The sequence below is a fragment of the Equus przewalskii genome, chromosome 17, assembly GCF_037783145.1.
Source record: "Equus przewalskii isolate Varuska chromosome 17, EquPr2, whole genome shotgun sequence".
Lineage (NCBI taxonomy): Eukaryota > Metazoa > Chordata > Mammalia > Perissodactyla > Equidae > Equus > Equus przewalskii.
Window position 1 is genome coordinate 63,861,829 of NC_091847.1, and position 16,214 is coordinate 63,878,042.

A 16,214-nucleotide genomic window follows, 5' to 3' on the forward strand; every position below is an offset into this window, starting at 1 on the left:
CTACAGACGTCCATGTTCCACTTCTTCCTGCATTATTCAGCTTGAGGCAGGACTGGCCATGGCCTACCACGTTCCTATAGGAAATGTAGAAATCACCTCTATAAGAAGGATGCTTATGATCCAGTTCTCCCAAATTATGTGTTTCTGTTGTCAAAAAACAAAAATTGTTGTTGTTTCCTAGTGGACATCTGTTCTGAGAAAATAACTGTTCGCTATAAGTCTTTCCTAAGAAGAAAGTACCTTTTTTAGTTCACAACAAGAAGGAAAGACTTGTCAGGTAAAACGACCCTCACTGCCTGATCTATTCTCTACCCTCATTCCTCAATTGCCGTCACAAATCGTGTGAGAGAGCAGAAGGCCCCGCCCTGTACATCAATTCTTGTCACATCAAATTGGGAGATAACTTCCTCTTAGTTGTGTGGGCTAACTATGAAATTACTCAGAAGTTTTATTTTGAAAATGGATTTTTTTTCATAATTTGGCATAATAAAGGTTGTAAAAAAAGATTCTGAGGGCCTGAAAGCTGAGTATGTAACATTTGCCACAAGATTTTAGGAAAATGAGCAGTCATTATCACTGTTACGGAAAAGATGTGGAGACACTCTTCACGGCAGCAGAGAGGGCATTCTGTGGCAAATCCCTCTTCTCAGGGGCCTCCTTGCCTCTCCACTCCTGGAATCACGCTCTGACACAATCTCATAAATGCTGTGGAAACACTGCTTCTATATCAAATCTCTCCTCAATGATGGCTTCCCAGAGTGCCTCCTTGAGCTCCCAAGACCAAATAGCTCCATGATTATGATCTGTTACTTCTCATTTTTTTAAATCACTGCATCTATCCCTATGTAACACATTATATATTTATTTGCTTATTATCTGTCTTCTCTGCCCTTATATACAGGAATTACGTCTGTTTTGTCTGGTACGTAATAGGAGCTCAATAAATGTTTGCGGAACAAAGCAATGAATTAGGGATCTGTAAAAAAACCTGAATTTTTACTGAAAGTAAAAAGTCACTGGAGAAATTTTAAAATATGTATAAACTAAAATTATTTGAAACTGTATGAATGAAAGTGAACATAATCAACCTCAATTATAAATTAATCCTCTATTAGAGAAGACAATAATTATCCAACTAATTATTTCTTCCTTTCCTCCATCCTCACTTCTCCGAAACCTGCCCATATTCTCCACTTATAAAATCTACTCCCCAAACTCCTACTGAATGGACAATAATGGAGTCACACTAGAAAGTGGCCACTGCTGACTTGCCAAGGGGTAGACACCTGTACTGAGTAAGGTCAGTTGCTGATCTATAGAGAGCAGTGTGGGGCAGACTTCCAGAGAGGGTCAGATAATGAGAGTTCTCTAGAGAGGCTGTAATGGCGATCTTAGCTGTTTCCATTTCAGTCTCTGCCTTAGTTCACGACTGTATGTTCTCTAAAATACTCCATAGTCTATCCAGGAATTCCAGATTGTGCCCTGGAGGGCCTATTATATGTATAGTTTATTGCATCTAAATTAATCCTGTCCTATGACCCATAATTAAAATGACATATTTTATCATCACCTTAATTAACATAATGGTCAGTTTCTTTTTAAAGTTATTGCAAAAAATGTCAATAATAGAAAAGCAAGTGTATTCACAGCATTTTTTTCTATGTGTATTTTGCAACCATTTGATTATAAATCATTTTCATAATAGCAATTTAATTTTCCATTCAAAAATATCTCTGGCATATTCTTCTTTCAATATAACTTCTATGACTATAAGAAGCTTATAAGTTCTAGGTCAACCAGAAATTTTATTTTTTCTCATCTCTGCAATGAGAAAAAATACAAAATTTTTTATCAATAAAACCATCTGGAAATTGTCTCTTTCATTTGTGTTTGATGCCATGTAGGGAAAAAAATGTAGTTCAGTTTTTATCTACGTGATGTATCTGTTAAATCTAAAGTAAGCATTCTCCGGTGGTTACCAGGGGCTGGAGGGTAGGAGAATAGGAGAGATGTTATTTAAAGGTACAAGCTTAAAACCAGTAGCTAAATAAGTCCTGGAGGTCGAATGTACAGCGTAGTGATTATAGACAACAATGCCGTATTATAAATTTCAAAGTTGCTAAGAAACTAGCTCTTAATTGTTCCCATCACAAAACAGAAATGACAGTTATGTGACATGATAGAAGTGTTGGCTAACACTGTGGTGGTAAGCATACTGTAATATATAAATATATCAGATCAACTTGTGTACACCTTAAACTTACATAATGTTATACGTCAATGTCAATTACATCTCAATATAAATTTTTAAAAAATAAAGTAAACATCCTACTTGGTATTATTGAAATAGTGTGAATCATAGTTAGGCAAAATTTTGCTATGACTAGTATCACTAATTATAATAGATTTAAATACATACTTTTATCCCAAAGTGGAGAGAAGTATGGATAGTTTGATGATTTTCTGATCAACTGCTCTTATTTTTTTAATTAAATTTCACAGATGCTATATTTCATGTATTTCTTACCCATGTATATACTGTGCTATTCTTCTGACAGTTTAAAAATGAAAAGTCTTCTAAAATTGGGAAATCTATTTTTATTCCTAAGGAATTATAAGTCATAAAGAAGCAGAATAAAGAAATTATAGAATAGCCATCAACCCACTCATTCAGAAAAAATCACTGCTGCATATGATGTCATATGTATGTGAATGTTTGTGTATAAGTGTGTGATCATATTTATACAAGCCTATGTGAGGGAGGAATCAAGCTACAGTTTCTGACTTAAGCTAAAGGATCAATGGATGGTTCCAGACAATTGGTTGAGGAGCCTAAGAGAAAGAACACGTTGCCTTAGGAAGGTAGTGAATTCAGGATGAGGCAGTTTGACTTTGAAGTACTTGTGAGTCATTCATTGGAGCCATGAAATAAGAAGCCCAATACGTAGACATGGAGCTCAGGGTAGACACCTCTGCTGGAGACAGAAATGTGAGCATCCATATAGAGATAATAATTACCTCTGTGGTGGGGATGAGATCGATTTGTTTAACAAAGATTTATGTAGCATTTGATGGGAAGCAGGCTTCTTCTAAGTGTTTCAGAAATATTAGTTCATGTAGTCCTCACAGTGACTCTATGAGATGAGTGTGAAGATTGGGAAGGAATACCCTAGAAGTGGACTCCAAAGACCAAGGATGAGGAAAACAGATCTGAGAAGAAGACTAAGAAATGGTCAGGGAAAGAGGAGGAAATCTGGGAGGCTGTGGTGACACAGATGCTGAGGGAAGTCGGTACTTCATGAAATTGTCACAAGTGTCAATGTCTAAAGCACAGAGAGTCCAAATGATGTAAGAGCTAAAAACATGGGTCTGGTTTAATGATAATGGCATCATCAGTATCCTGCCAAAATTGCCAAAAAAGATTTGGTACCCTGGTGGGGGCAGCAGCAGGTGAGCTGAGGAAGGACCTGGAAGAGTGGCTGTGCAAACAGCAATTTATGGTGCCATTTTATGACTCTCTGCTGAAAAGGAGGAGAGAGCACTTGAAGGGAAACTTTCGTGGAGGGTATAGTTTTATACGTTTCTGCCATCAGAGAGGGAGAGACAAATCTAAAACAAAAATAAAAAGAATAAAGGATGAGATCGTGGGCGCAGACGAAAGAGGTCTAACTTTGGCCTAAAGAAAAGAGCATCTTCCATAGAAACAAGAGGTTTTCTTTGGGACAGTAGGGCCACATGAGTTATTTTCAGGTGTGGGTACGTTTGTGTGTGTGTTTTGTGAGTGAGTTGTTGAAGAGTAGATAGAAAGTTGCAGATTTTCTTGCTGTGATTCAGCTTTCGATTTTTGTGTGAAGAAGAGCTTGTCTGTTCAAAAGTGGACTTTTAAAAACATGAGGGGGCTGGCCAGGTGGTGTAGTGGTTGCGTTCACGTGCTCCACTTTGGTGGCCTGGGGTTCACAGGTACGGATCCCAGGCACAGACCTGGCCCTGCTCATCACACCGTGCTGTGGCAGCATCCCACATACAAAACAGAGGAAAACTGCCACAGACGTTAGCTCAGTGACAGTCTTCCTCAAGCAAAAAGAAGAGGATTGGCAACAGATATTAGCTCAGGGCCAGTCTTCCTCACACGCACACACACAAAATGTGAGGGTTTGACATCTTCTCTAGGCAAAATAAAGCAAGGTACAGAAAATTTCTTATTAAAGGATTTCTGGGCTGCTGGAATCCCAAATTATAAATTTATAGTAATTTGTGCCTTCAAAATTTCAGTGCCCCTTCCCTCCAGACACAGGAATTAAAATCGAAAGGATTCAGAGTTGGAGTTTCTCAATTGGACAGGGCTAAAGAAGAAAAAAGGCAGGACTTTGAGGAGTGTTGGCACGAGGAAATGCATGTGGTTTATTATTTAATCGTCAGCTAATAATTTTTCCTACTTTCTTTGTTCAAAAATGTAGATGATACTTTAAGCTAGTGATACCACACTCGGGAATTTAAAAGTATGAAAATGGCTAAATGCACATTCATGTTTATTTTAGCATAGAAAATAATATTACATTTTTAAAAACGTAGTATGTGACATCATGACAATTATTAGATATGGCAGCACATCCATCTACCACATGTAATATTACAGAAAGTTAAATTGGTAATGATAATGACTAGAAGATAAAGTGGGGGATAATCATGGTAATATGAATTCTAAAAGATGTACACAAAAATATATGCATTTTTAAGATCAACTGAGCAAAAATTGGTGTTCATGCAGAAAAATATGTCTTGATAGAGGAAAATACATTAGGTCAGGGAGATTATAGATATTACTTGTCACATTTTTCAACTTTTTAAAATATTGTTTCAGTTGTCTTGTTTGTTTGCTTATGCAATAACCATTCTCTGCTACTTTTCACTGAGAGCAGACGAGCTGACCATGTTCATAAATCCAGCCCTCAGAGAAGGATAGCCTATGCCCACCTGAGGAACGAATTTATAAATGGTGGACTCTTCACTAATTCACGTTAATCATGGTGATTCCATTTCCCTTACAGTGACTGGTTTAGATATTTCCATATGATAAATCTCTGGCCATTGAGATGAGAGAGGAAGTATGCTGTCTTCCAGGGCTGGGGATGGGTACTTTTGAAAAAAATCCTTGATCTAAATGGGGCCACATGGGAAGGGCCACATGATGGCTCTTTCCACTTACTGTGTCTGTATGTGGTGCCTGTGGCTGAAACAACCATCTTGTAATGTTGAGGGGAACTACCCTGAGATGAAAACAAATGACCTGCTCTGAAGAATAGCAATAAAATGATGCTAAGAATCTGGATTCGTGTTGAATTAACCAGTTTGAAGCCTCTTACTTCCGTACTTTGTCTAATGTAAGATAAATAGCTTCATTAGTTAATCTACGTGTGCTATGGTTTTTTCCTACCAGCAGCCAAGAGTAACCGAACTGACAGTTATTTGCTGTTTTTGCCTTAACAAACTGATTAAGCGACTTTTTCCAATGTTTTTGATTGGAGGATGCTTGAGGGGGTGAGAAAATAATATCAGCACCACAAAGCCCAAGTCTGAATCCCTTTTTCTTATCGTTAAAACTATTTTGACAGTAAAACAATCTCTAATGTTTTGCTATAAAAGAGTCAACTTTTCAGATTATATTTTAAAAGTATATTGAGAGTAAAGATAAATGCAGGGAAAAATGAAACAAAACATTCTGTACCTGATAAGTAAATTAATATTAGAAACGCAGAGTGAGGGCCGGCCCGTGGCGCAGCGGTTAAGTGCGCACATTCTGCTTCGGCAGCCCAGGGTGTGCCGGTTCGGATCCTGGGTGCGGACATGGCACTGCTTGGCACGCCATGCTGTGGTAGGCGTCCCACATATACAGTAGAGGAAGATGGGCACGGATGTTAGCTTAGGGCCAGGCTTCCTCAGCAAAATAGAGGAGGACTGGCAGTAGTTAGCTCAGGGCTAATCTTCCTCAAAAAAAAAAAAAAGAAAGAAACAGAGTGATTTAAAAATAAAACAAAAGCAAAACAACAACAAAAAACAAACCTCTCCAAATAATTGCAGACTATTGACTCTAATCATGTTTACTAAGACTGGCCAATCCACTAGGGAATGGCTATTAGATTTGGCTCTTGTTACAGGAAGTCATACTTCTGGAGAATTGTGCAATGTGAAATTCCCTAATGTTAGCTAATAGGTCAAATCATCATTTATCTGTATTTCAGATTGTGACAATATCACTGGTAACAATGTCTGCTGCTCTCTTTCGTCTAGCTATAGAAGTAGTTGTCAGGTATGATTTTAAAGAGCAGGGGAGGTTCCTCCAGGAATAATACGTTAAAAGCTGTTCACTGTGTAAGCCTAACTTTCTGTCATTCATAATGTGAGAAATAAAATAATAATATTTAAAAATAAAAAAATATCCCACAGAAAGGCAAAGGAGATACCAGGGAAAAAGCGTGGATATCTTCATGCTGTAACCAAATAACATACAACACAAGTAAACTAGGTTTATTTTAAAAATTAAAAAAACTGAAATGGAGGGCAAGGTCATATAACTATATACTGCTACAGATAAAAGAAACCATAGAGACTAGTATCTGGAATATCCTGGGTTTTTTTTAAATGAGGAAACTGAAGCTCAGAAACTGATTTTTTCCCCCCAAAGTCTTCTATTTTCATATTGGCAGAGCTTCAACTCAAACACAGAAATTGTGACCATTCAAGGAAAGCGCAACTGCAAGCCCCAGAAAGACCCACACTGTTCTCACAAATATCACTCTTTTTTTCCCCCAAACGTGGATTTCAGATTATTCACAATATTTAGAAATTAGCATTTTCATCAAATCATAACGAGGGAATTTTTATTCTCTGTTTTGGGCCAAAGCCCTATAAGTAAAATAAGTCAAGAAACTCATCAATTAAAACAATCTTTTTAGGGACCGGTCCCGTGGCCGAGTGGTTAAGTTCCTGTGCTCCGAGGCCCAGGGTTTCGCCGGTTCGGATCCTGGGCGCGGACATGGCACCACTCATCAAGCCATGTTAGAAGGACCCACAACTAAAAATATACGACTATCTACTAGGGAGGATGTTGGGAGAAAAAGCAAAAAAAAAAGAGTGGCAAGTTGTTAGCTCAGGTGCCAATCTTTAAAAAATTTTTGTGTTTCTATTTTTGAAAAGGAAAAATAATCTCCCTCTAAATAATAATAAGGAATATTGATTCTTATTGCTAGTTAAGAGAGAAGAGTGAGAGACCTAGCATGTGGAAAAGGAAAGTTAAGAAGCAATAGGGAGGGTGGTGTAAAGAAATATTTAGAAATTTAAAAATAGGGAAAACTTAAATATGTAAACATATTTCTAGAAATTTGTAAGTAAAGTCTGAAGAGAACATGACAGAGTAGATCTTCTCCTACTAAAAATACACTAAACAAAGGGAATCAAATAAAAACACATAAAGGAAATAACGCCAAAGATTCTTCCTTATATAGTTGCCTATAGTTACTAAAACTCTTTCAGAAAAAAAATGTGGACTATTTGTCTGGATTTTATAGTTAAATTTGTAAGCCATTTTTTCAAAGGAGAGTGGCAATCATTTCTCTGAATGAGTTCACCTTTCCTCATCCCAGCAACTCTGATTCCATACTACCCCAGTTTGTTTAAAGGCAAAGTTCTTCAAAGAATGTTGTGTTCTTTATTTTCTTTAAAGGGGAAAAAAACAAATAAAAGCTGGTATTATATAGCTAAACAAAAATGGAGGTTTCTGAGAATACGATTCTGCTGAATTACTAATGCCAATAGCTCCAAATGGAAGGAAATGGAAAAAATACAAATGAATACAGTAAATTTTGGTGTGAGAGGAGAAAGAAAGGAACTGAACACATTAACTGTCTTTGTCTATTATTATTATTAAGAAAAAGAATGATATAGAAAGACCTATGGCTGCTTCTATCTATTTTTCCTGCTTTTTGTGTACCCATTATTGAGTAAGATAGGAAAAAGATATTTCAGTACCATTGCTTCTCTAATTATATTTCTATCTATCTATCTCTTGGTTATAGAATTAGTTTATTAATTCTAATTAATCTATTAATTCAGATGAGTGTGACATCTATAGGCAGGGGATATGTCCTCTGGAAAGACACAGAAAGACAGTTGAGGCCTGCCTAACATATTTCAAATTAGAACTTATTCATAGCTAATATAATTCTGGTTGATATTACCTTTTTTTATTTTAAGGATCAATAGTTAAAGTCAAGTTGGTTTCCTCATTTCCCCTCAAAGTCTGTTGCTATCCCAGATTTTGTCTCTTTTTAGACAAATACATTGGAGACTTTTCAACTCTCTGCTTATGATTATCTAATTTTGCATGAGAAAAGGAGAGGAAAATGTGAGCCCATGTAGCAGAATTTCCCACAAATTATTACAATATTATTTCCTTTAGAGAAGAGAAGCAAAATATGTACTCCATATTGTATATGGACTAGATATGGGACTAGATATGAGACTATATATTTAGAACATTTTGGTTTCAGTTATATGATGAAGCAGGTAAGCTTCTGACTGGAAAAGTGTTATGGTTCCAAATATTAGCTAAAGTTTTTACCCTTGAGTATGCAATAATTATGATGAACTAATAATGATCAATTTTCTCACTCCTCAGTGAGAGTAATTCTGCTGGTGAAATAAGTCCTAATGTGAAAAACTCTGGAATTTCTGATTGTACTCTAATGAAAAGAGGCTGGGGAGAGGGCTGAGCTTAGTTCAAGATGGGAACTACAGCTGTTGGTGACTATACTCATAAGTTTAGATGACATCCTGAGTTCAACTTCTCTGAATCATCACTGTAAAGGAACAGGGAGCCCCAGGAAGCTGAGTCAGGTCCTCCGGGAACCGTTAACGTGTTGATCTTGAGCCACATCCATTCAGACTGTAAAATGTCAGGCCCATGAAAGAATGAGAACTCTGGGCCCAGAGAAAGAAAAAACAATTGGTGCCACTTCCTTTTTTATTCATAGTATCCAATAAATAAGTCTCTTTTTCTCTTGGTTCTTCACTTTGAATGCACCTTATTTTACATTTTTATAAAGACCCCGGTTACTTGTCCAAATTGCCATTCCTTTTTCTCCTACCCAAATTCTACCTAAACATGATCATATAATCAGGAATTAGATAATATTTTCTTGTTAAAAGCCCCTACTTAATTCCCTTGATTGTAATTTTCTGAGAATGGAGACCAGACTTTTGATTTTTTTGTAAGCTACTTCAAATCCTAATAATTAGGCTAATTTATAAATGATTAAAATTTATCACTTTGTACACGTTTTGTAACCTGCAAAGGATCTAATATATAAAAAGCATATAGTTAATGCTAGCTTTGAAGATATTGAAAATTGAATCCGCTTATTCAAGTGTAATGAAAGAACTGACAGAGATCTTAAAATGATCTAATCTCTTCTTTGGCTTCTCAAAAAGATCTTCTCTTATCTATGCCCTCCATCCGCCATGTCATTTATCTGCCTTTGAGATCTTTATCTTTCCTTCTTCAGGACATATTATTACTTAACACTCTTTTGATCCTAACTCTATATGTTTTCCTTAGATATTTACTCAGATACATTTTCATGGTGATATGTAAGCTCCTTAGAGATCTGAGGAAAACTGTACAATTCCTTCTAAAGTGCAAACGCACACATGCACAGATATTTTTTTCACACACGTTTTTGAAGACCATGCATGGATCCCCACTTGCTCATCTCTTTCCTGGTGAGGCTTCCAGTGCCTATTAGGAAGGATAGAGGGTCACCCGTACCTCTCTGGCCTCTGAAGAAGGAGATGATAATATGGAAAGCAGGTAAGTGTGGTGGGGAGAGGAACGCTGACATAATAGTGACATGGCAAACACTGGTACCTCAGGAAACTTTTACTTCTTTAAGGGCTATAATTAATTAATACAAACTTAAGATGACTTTAAAGCAGTTTCATCCAGAGCTGACCACACACAGACAAAAAGAAAAAACATCTCTGTTGCCATGTGAATTGAGGCTAATCTAAATTCTCCTTGATTAAACATCTTTCCTCAGTTAGCTCATTCGTCAGCAATTCCTTAAGAGAAAAACATACAAACAGAGGTTAATCCTGGGAGGTCCGGAACCAGAACAAAATTTTTGGCCCTAAAAGGAGAGACTGGGTGTTTCCAAGATAAATTGCTTGTCTCACAAGTTTTTGATAACCCGCATTAGCACTAGGACATGAATACCATAATGATTTCTTTATCATGTCCCTGTTTCTTTTCCTCACAGACTGAACAACTCTGCTAAATGAGACTAAAACCACAGAACTCAAACAAGATGCGTGGAAACTTGAATAATGTACGCACTCTCGCATAATTATAAAACAAAATTCTAATGCTAAATATACATTTTGTCTATAATATTTACCATTTGGGATTATCTGTTTGCCTCAACTGGTATAAATAATTGAGCAGGAAGCACCTGAGACTAAGCTCCCTTTCACAAAAAGAGAAACTTTTAATCTGTGCTGTTAATTAACTTTCACCATCTTTCAATATGTGGAAGCAACTAGGAAGCAGGGGAGCAAAGATAATCATGAAAGATTGTGATAGGAAACTATATCAGGAAGGGCGATCTTTAACTGGTTATAAACTCTGGAGGTTCTAGGTAAATAACACTAAGCCCTCACAGTTTTGGAAATGCCTGTTGAACAAGTGACAACTTGATTGGTTTTAAGCTTGTAAGAGTTCTTTGTCACCTAAAATAGAAGAGAGTAAGATTTTAGCTGCCCAAACAGCTACTCTTATAAGAAAAACATAATGAAACAGGTGAACTGCTTAGCTGATATAAAATAATTATTTTATAGAAATAGTAAATTTACGTTTTTCATTGTAGAAACATGTATTTATTCATCTAACATAGCTACTGGGATACAGTAGGCAAAAATGTGTTTATCTTATTTAGGCAAATTAACGATTTATAGTTTATATGTCCTTAAAATTTCTCTTTCTATTTATGGTCATTTTTCGCTTTTTAGGATAACATTAAAATACAACTTAAAAAACAGCCCTTTCGCTTCCAGCTATGATGGATTAACAGAGACTGCATTTACCCTCTCACCTGAAACAACTTAAAAAATAAAACAGTCGAAATATATGAAATGATGGTTTTCAACTAATTAAATATTGGTCAGTGAGGGACAGCAATCCCATAAGGACGGGGAACAAGAGTTCAGCCCTACGTTCCGTCATTTGCTCCAGTGTGCTGACCGAAGAGAGTTTCCACACTAAAGTTCAGGAAGCGAGAGCTGTGGAATTGCCCGGTGGCCTTCCTGAGTGGAGGAGACAATGCAGGGAATCTGGGGAGACTGAGGCGGCGAGAGGATGCAGGGCAAAGTACCAGAGAGTAAAGAGCTATTTAGCAAGAGAGATCCAGAGATCTTCAGATGGCCCTCAAGTCTTCAGCTTAATACTCGTCAGTGCATGCATGAGAGAAGGGTACCCAAGTTTGGGTAAAGAAACACCTGAAAGGGCGAGAGGCGATAACACTTAGAACACGTGTAAAGCTGGGAGTATTTCTTGTCTGTAAGTTGCAAAAATCTCAATTCATGGAGCATCAAGGAGAGTAGTCAGAAGGCTGCTTTCCTCGGTACTGGGGAAAAATTAACCATAGAATAAACATTTCTCTGATCCTGCCTAACAAAGCTTAACAGCAAGATAACAATATACCAAATTGTTTCCAAGTAATTAAACTGCATCCCAGAACAGAACTCAAGAATATTTATAGGCATACAACACAGCCAGCACCCAAGAAGGTAACATACACAATATCAGGCATTCGAACCAAAATTACAAGGCATGCAAAGAATAGTAAAATATAACTCATAACGAGAAGAGTCAAAACGACACAGAAATGGCACAGAAAACAGAATGCGTAGATGAAGATATTAAAACTGTAATCTTAACTGCATTCCATTTGTTCAAGAAGCTAGAGAAAATAGTGAGCGTATTAACTAGAGAGAGAAGCCAGAGACCCAAACTGAATTTCTAGAGATGAAAACAACAATATCTGAAATGAAAAATACACTATATAGGATTATAAACAGATTAGACATAGCAGAAGAAAAGAAAAGACATAACGATACAATCTATGTAAATTGAACCATCGGGGGGAAATAAAAGACTAAAAACCATGAACGGTGCATTAGTGAACTGTGAGGTAACTTTAAGCATTCTACTTAAGACACTTGTAATCGGAGTCCTGGAAAAAGGAGAGTTCCTGAAGAAGGAAAATAGCACCAGGTGGACATGTGGATCCATACAAAGGAAGGAAGATGCCACATGGGCAAATAGAAAAGACTTTTTTTAACATTTAAATCTCTTTGAAAGATAATTAGTTCATCAGTTTTGACAAATGTTCCATACTAATGTAAGACATTAATAAAATGTGTCGGGTATATGATGACGCTTTCTAGCTTCACAAATTTTCTGTAAATCTAAATGTATTCTAAGGAAAATTTTCTTAAAAAAGATAACTGTTTGAAACGAAAATAATGACATTTGTAGTGTGTTATTTATAACATATGTAGAAACAAAACATATGACAACAACAGCACAAAGATCAAGAAGGAAAAAAGTGGAAGTATACTATTTGAAGTTTCCTATACTACAAGAGAAACGGCTTAACATCACTTGAGGATAGACTAGGATAAATCAAATGTGTATATTCTAAGTCCCGAAGCAGCCACTAAAATAAAATAAAGAATGATAGCAAATAAACCAACAAAGGAGATAAAATGTTATCACACAATACTAAATCCAAAAGGAGACCTCAAGAAGTAAAAAAGGAAACAAAAACAGGACCAATAAAACAACAATAACAAGAACAGTAGACCTAAACATATCAATTATCACATCAAATGTAAATATTCTAAGCACCCCCGTTTAAAGGCAAATATTGTCTGATTGAAAAAAACAGCAAGACCCAACTATATGTTGCCTACAAAACCCATTTTATATATCAACACACAAGTTAAAAGTACAAAGATGGAAAACATTGTACAATTTTAACACCAATCAAAAGAAACCTAAGGTGGCTATATTAATATTGAATTACATTTTATAGCAAAGGGTATTACTAGTCATAAAGAGGGTCATTTCATAATGATAAAGGGAGAGATTCATCAAGAGGACAAAGTAATCCCAAAGGTTTATGCACCTAATACCAGAGCATCAAATTACATGAAACAAAAACTGACAGAAATGGAAAGGAAAGTAGACAAATCCAGAATTATAATCAGAGATTTCAACAACTGTGTCCCAATATTCAATAGAAAAAGTAGACAAAAATATTTAGTAAGGCTATAGAAGATTTGATAAACACTACGAACCAACTTGATCCAATTGACACTTATAAAACATTCCATTCCACGCATACTTTTCAAGGGCATACAGAACATTTACCAACTTAGTGCATATTCAGGGCCATAAAATGTCCCAATAAATTAGAAATTACCTCATCCATATAAAATATGTACTCTGACTTTAATGAAATTTAATTGGAAATAAGTAAAGGAAAGATATTTGGGAAATCCCCAAGTATTCAAAAACTAAATAAACTCTTCCAAAAAATTCATGAGTCAATGTTGAAATCATAGGGAAATTAGGGAATATTATGAACTGAATAGAAAACACAGCATTTCAAAACACAGCCAAAGCAGTATTTAGAGAAAAATATATAGCAAGAAAATAAGAAAATCAGAGAAGATTTCAATGAGATAAAAATAGAAAAGCAATAGGGAAACTAAATGAAACCAAAGGCTGAGTGTTTTATAAAAGGTTTGCAACTGATAAACCTCGATGTAGACTGATATGGAAGAAAAGAGAGAAGGCACAAATTATTAAACTCAAAAACTATAGGTTTCACACCATTACAGATTCTAGTATAATGAACCGTTATGAACAACTTTATGCTAATACATTTGACAACTTAGATGAAATGAACCAATTTCTTGAAAGACTCAAACTACCAAAGCTCACTCAAGAAGAAATAAATAATCTGAGTAGCCCTATAATTATTTTTTAATTGAATTTTATAATTACAAACTTTCTCAAAAAGAAAATTTCAGCCCCAGATGGTTTCCCCAGTGAATTCTACCAAACATTTAAGGAAGAAATAATACCAATTCCACAGCAACTTTTCCAGAAAATTTAACAGAAAGGAGAGAATACTTGCCAATTCATTCTGTGAGTCCCGAATTACCCTGATACCAAAGCCAAAAAAGGACATGATGAATAAAAAACCTTAGCATCCAGTACTGCAGTATCAGGTAAAAATATGTTCCAATTTTCATCAGGAAACGAAACAGGAAGTTCTTGCTTTCATTTTTAAAAATTCAAGCATCTTTACATTATAATATTTGTACTTTTTATTCTATTAATTGAGAAGATATAAAGAGAATATCATTGTGAATCTAGAATTATTCAACTGAATTCTCATTTTCTTTTACTATTTTTTTATTGTGGTTAAATAGATATACCATGAAATTTGCTATTTTAGCCACTAAGTGTACGACCCATTGACATTAGTTATACTAATAATGTTGGGCAATTATTACCACTATTTAGGAAATTTTTCGTCACTCCAAACGTAAACACTGTATCCATTAAGCATGACTCACCATTCATTCCTTCCTCCAGATTCTGGTAAAACCTCTAATCTACTTTCTGTCTCTACGAATTTGCCTATACTAGATATTCCATATAAGTCGAATTATATACTATTTGTTCTTTTGTGTCTGGCTTATTTCACATAGCATGTATTCAAGGTTCATTCATGTAGCATGAATCAGAAATTCATTCATTTCCTGTTCATGTTTATTTGAAATCAGTTGCACAAAAATAAGCAAGAGTAGGCATATGTTATTTTCATATAATCATTTTGATTCACTATATAGGCTACTTGGAAGTTTCCTAAATGAACTTTACAAATGTTATCAAAATTTTGCAACAAACACTATTATTCTGGAGACTCATCCTATCACTGAGATTTACTCCATTTCTAAGCCTTGTGATATGAGTAATGAGCTGATGCTTAGAGATGAGTTATTATGAGATTCCAGAATGGGATAGATGCTGATAAGAATCATAAACAGGAGAGAGAATGAGATTGACAGCAGAGTGATGGTGGCACTGAAAGTGTGGTACAGCTGAAGAGTGTCAATGGCACATTATGCTTGGTAATAGAAACACTAAATTTTATCAGTGCCATACTGATTGATACGTTCACATTCTGGATGTCAAAATAGCCTAAATGATGATATATAATATTTATTCAATCTAGAGAGAATGTTATCATCACATTTTGGGGAATTCCCTGCGGTAAGTCCATGTCTCCCCAGGGAACTGTGGTCCAGACGGAACAACTGGGATAGAAATATCACAGCATTGGGACTTCTACTACGGATGATGGTGTCCTTTTACTCTTTTGTTTTTTAAGTAATTTTAAAGTGTGGTTGTTCCAACTAAGAGAGAACATAGAACCCCAAAGGAAGGCCTAAAGAGAGACGAACATAGCAGATTTGACATGGGTCCAGTGCTTTTTGTTATTGGTTCTGGAAAGAAGAGTGGAAATGATTAGGTTGCCCTCAGCCTTTGGTAGTTGAATCTTCGGCCCTGACTCTACCTAACACCCGCCACTTGGAGAAGTGAAGACAGAGAGAGAAGGGTAGTGAGAAGAGTGGGCTCCTGGAGATGACATATCACACCAAGAAAGCAGTTGTTGAGGATCTCAGAGACCCAAGAAAGATGGTCTAGCATGACAAGAACTGTCTGGAATAACTTGCACCCTTTCTTCATTTTGGCAAAATTTAATATCCAGAAACAAGGACTTTGATAGTCACTTTATGTCTTGGATTCAGATTTCTCCTAATGCACATGGTAACAATCAGAAAGAATTATAGTATTGGCATATTTCTACAACAGGTATAATGCATTTGAACATATTTTTGTTTTTAAAAAGGTAACTCTGCAAATTAAATTCCCCTAGTTAAATTTTTTAGATGGTAAACAAAAAAAGGGTGGCTAGAGATGGCCTTTGTTGAGAAGAGATGAGTTAGATTGTTGTACAGTTTTTTAGATCATGTATACATAGCAAAAATAAATTGGTGATATAATTACCCCATTTTAATCA

The 16,214-nt window shown here is 35.8% G+C and overlaps 1 protein-coding gene across 3 annotated transcripts in view; it reads right to left on the reverse strand.

Annotated features, from left to right (window-relative positions):
- Positions 1-16,214, reverse strand: part of TFPI (tissue factor pathway inhibitor) — a 75,839-nt gene that overhangs the window by 57,103 nt on the left and 2,522 nt on the right. The gene's annotated exons all lie outside the window — the stretch shown is intronic.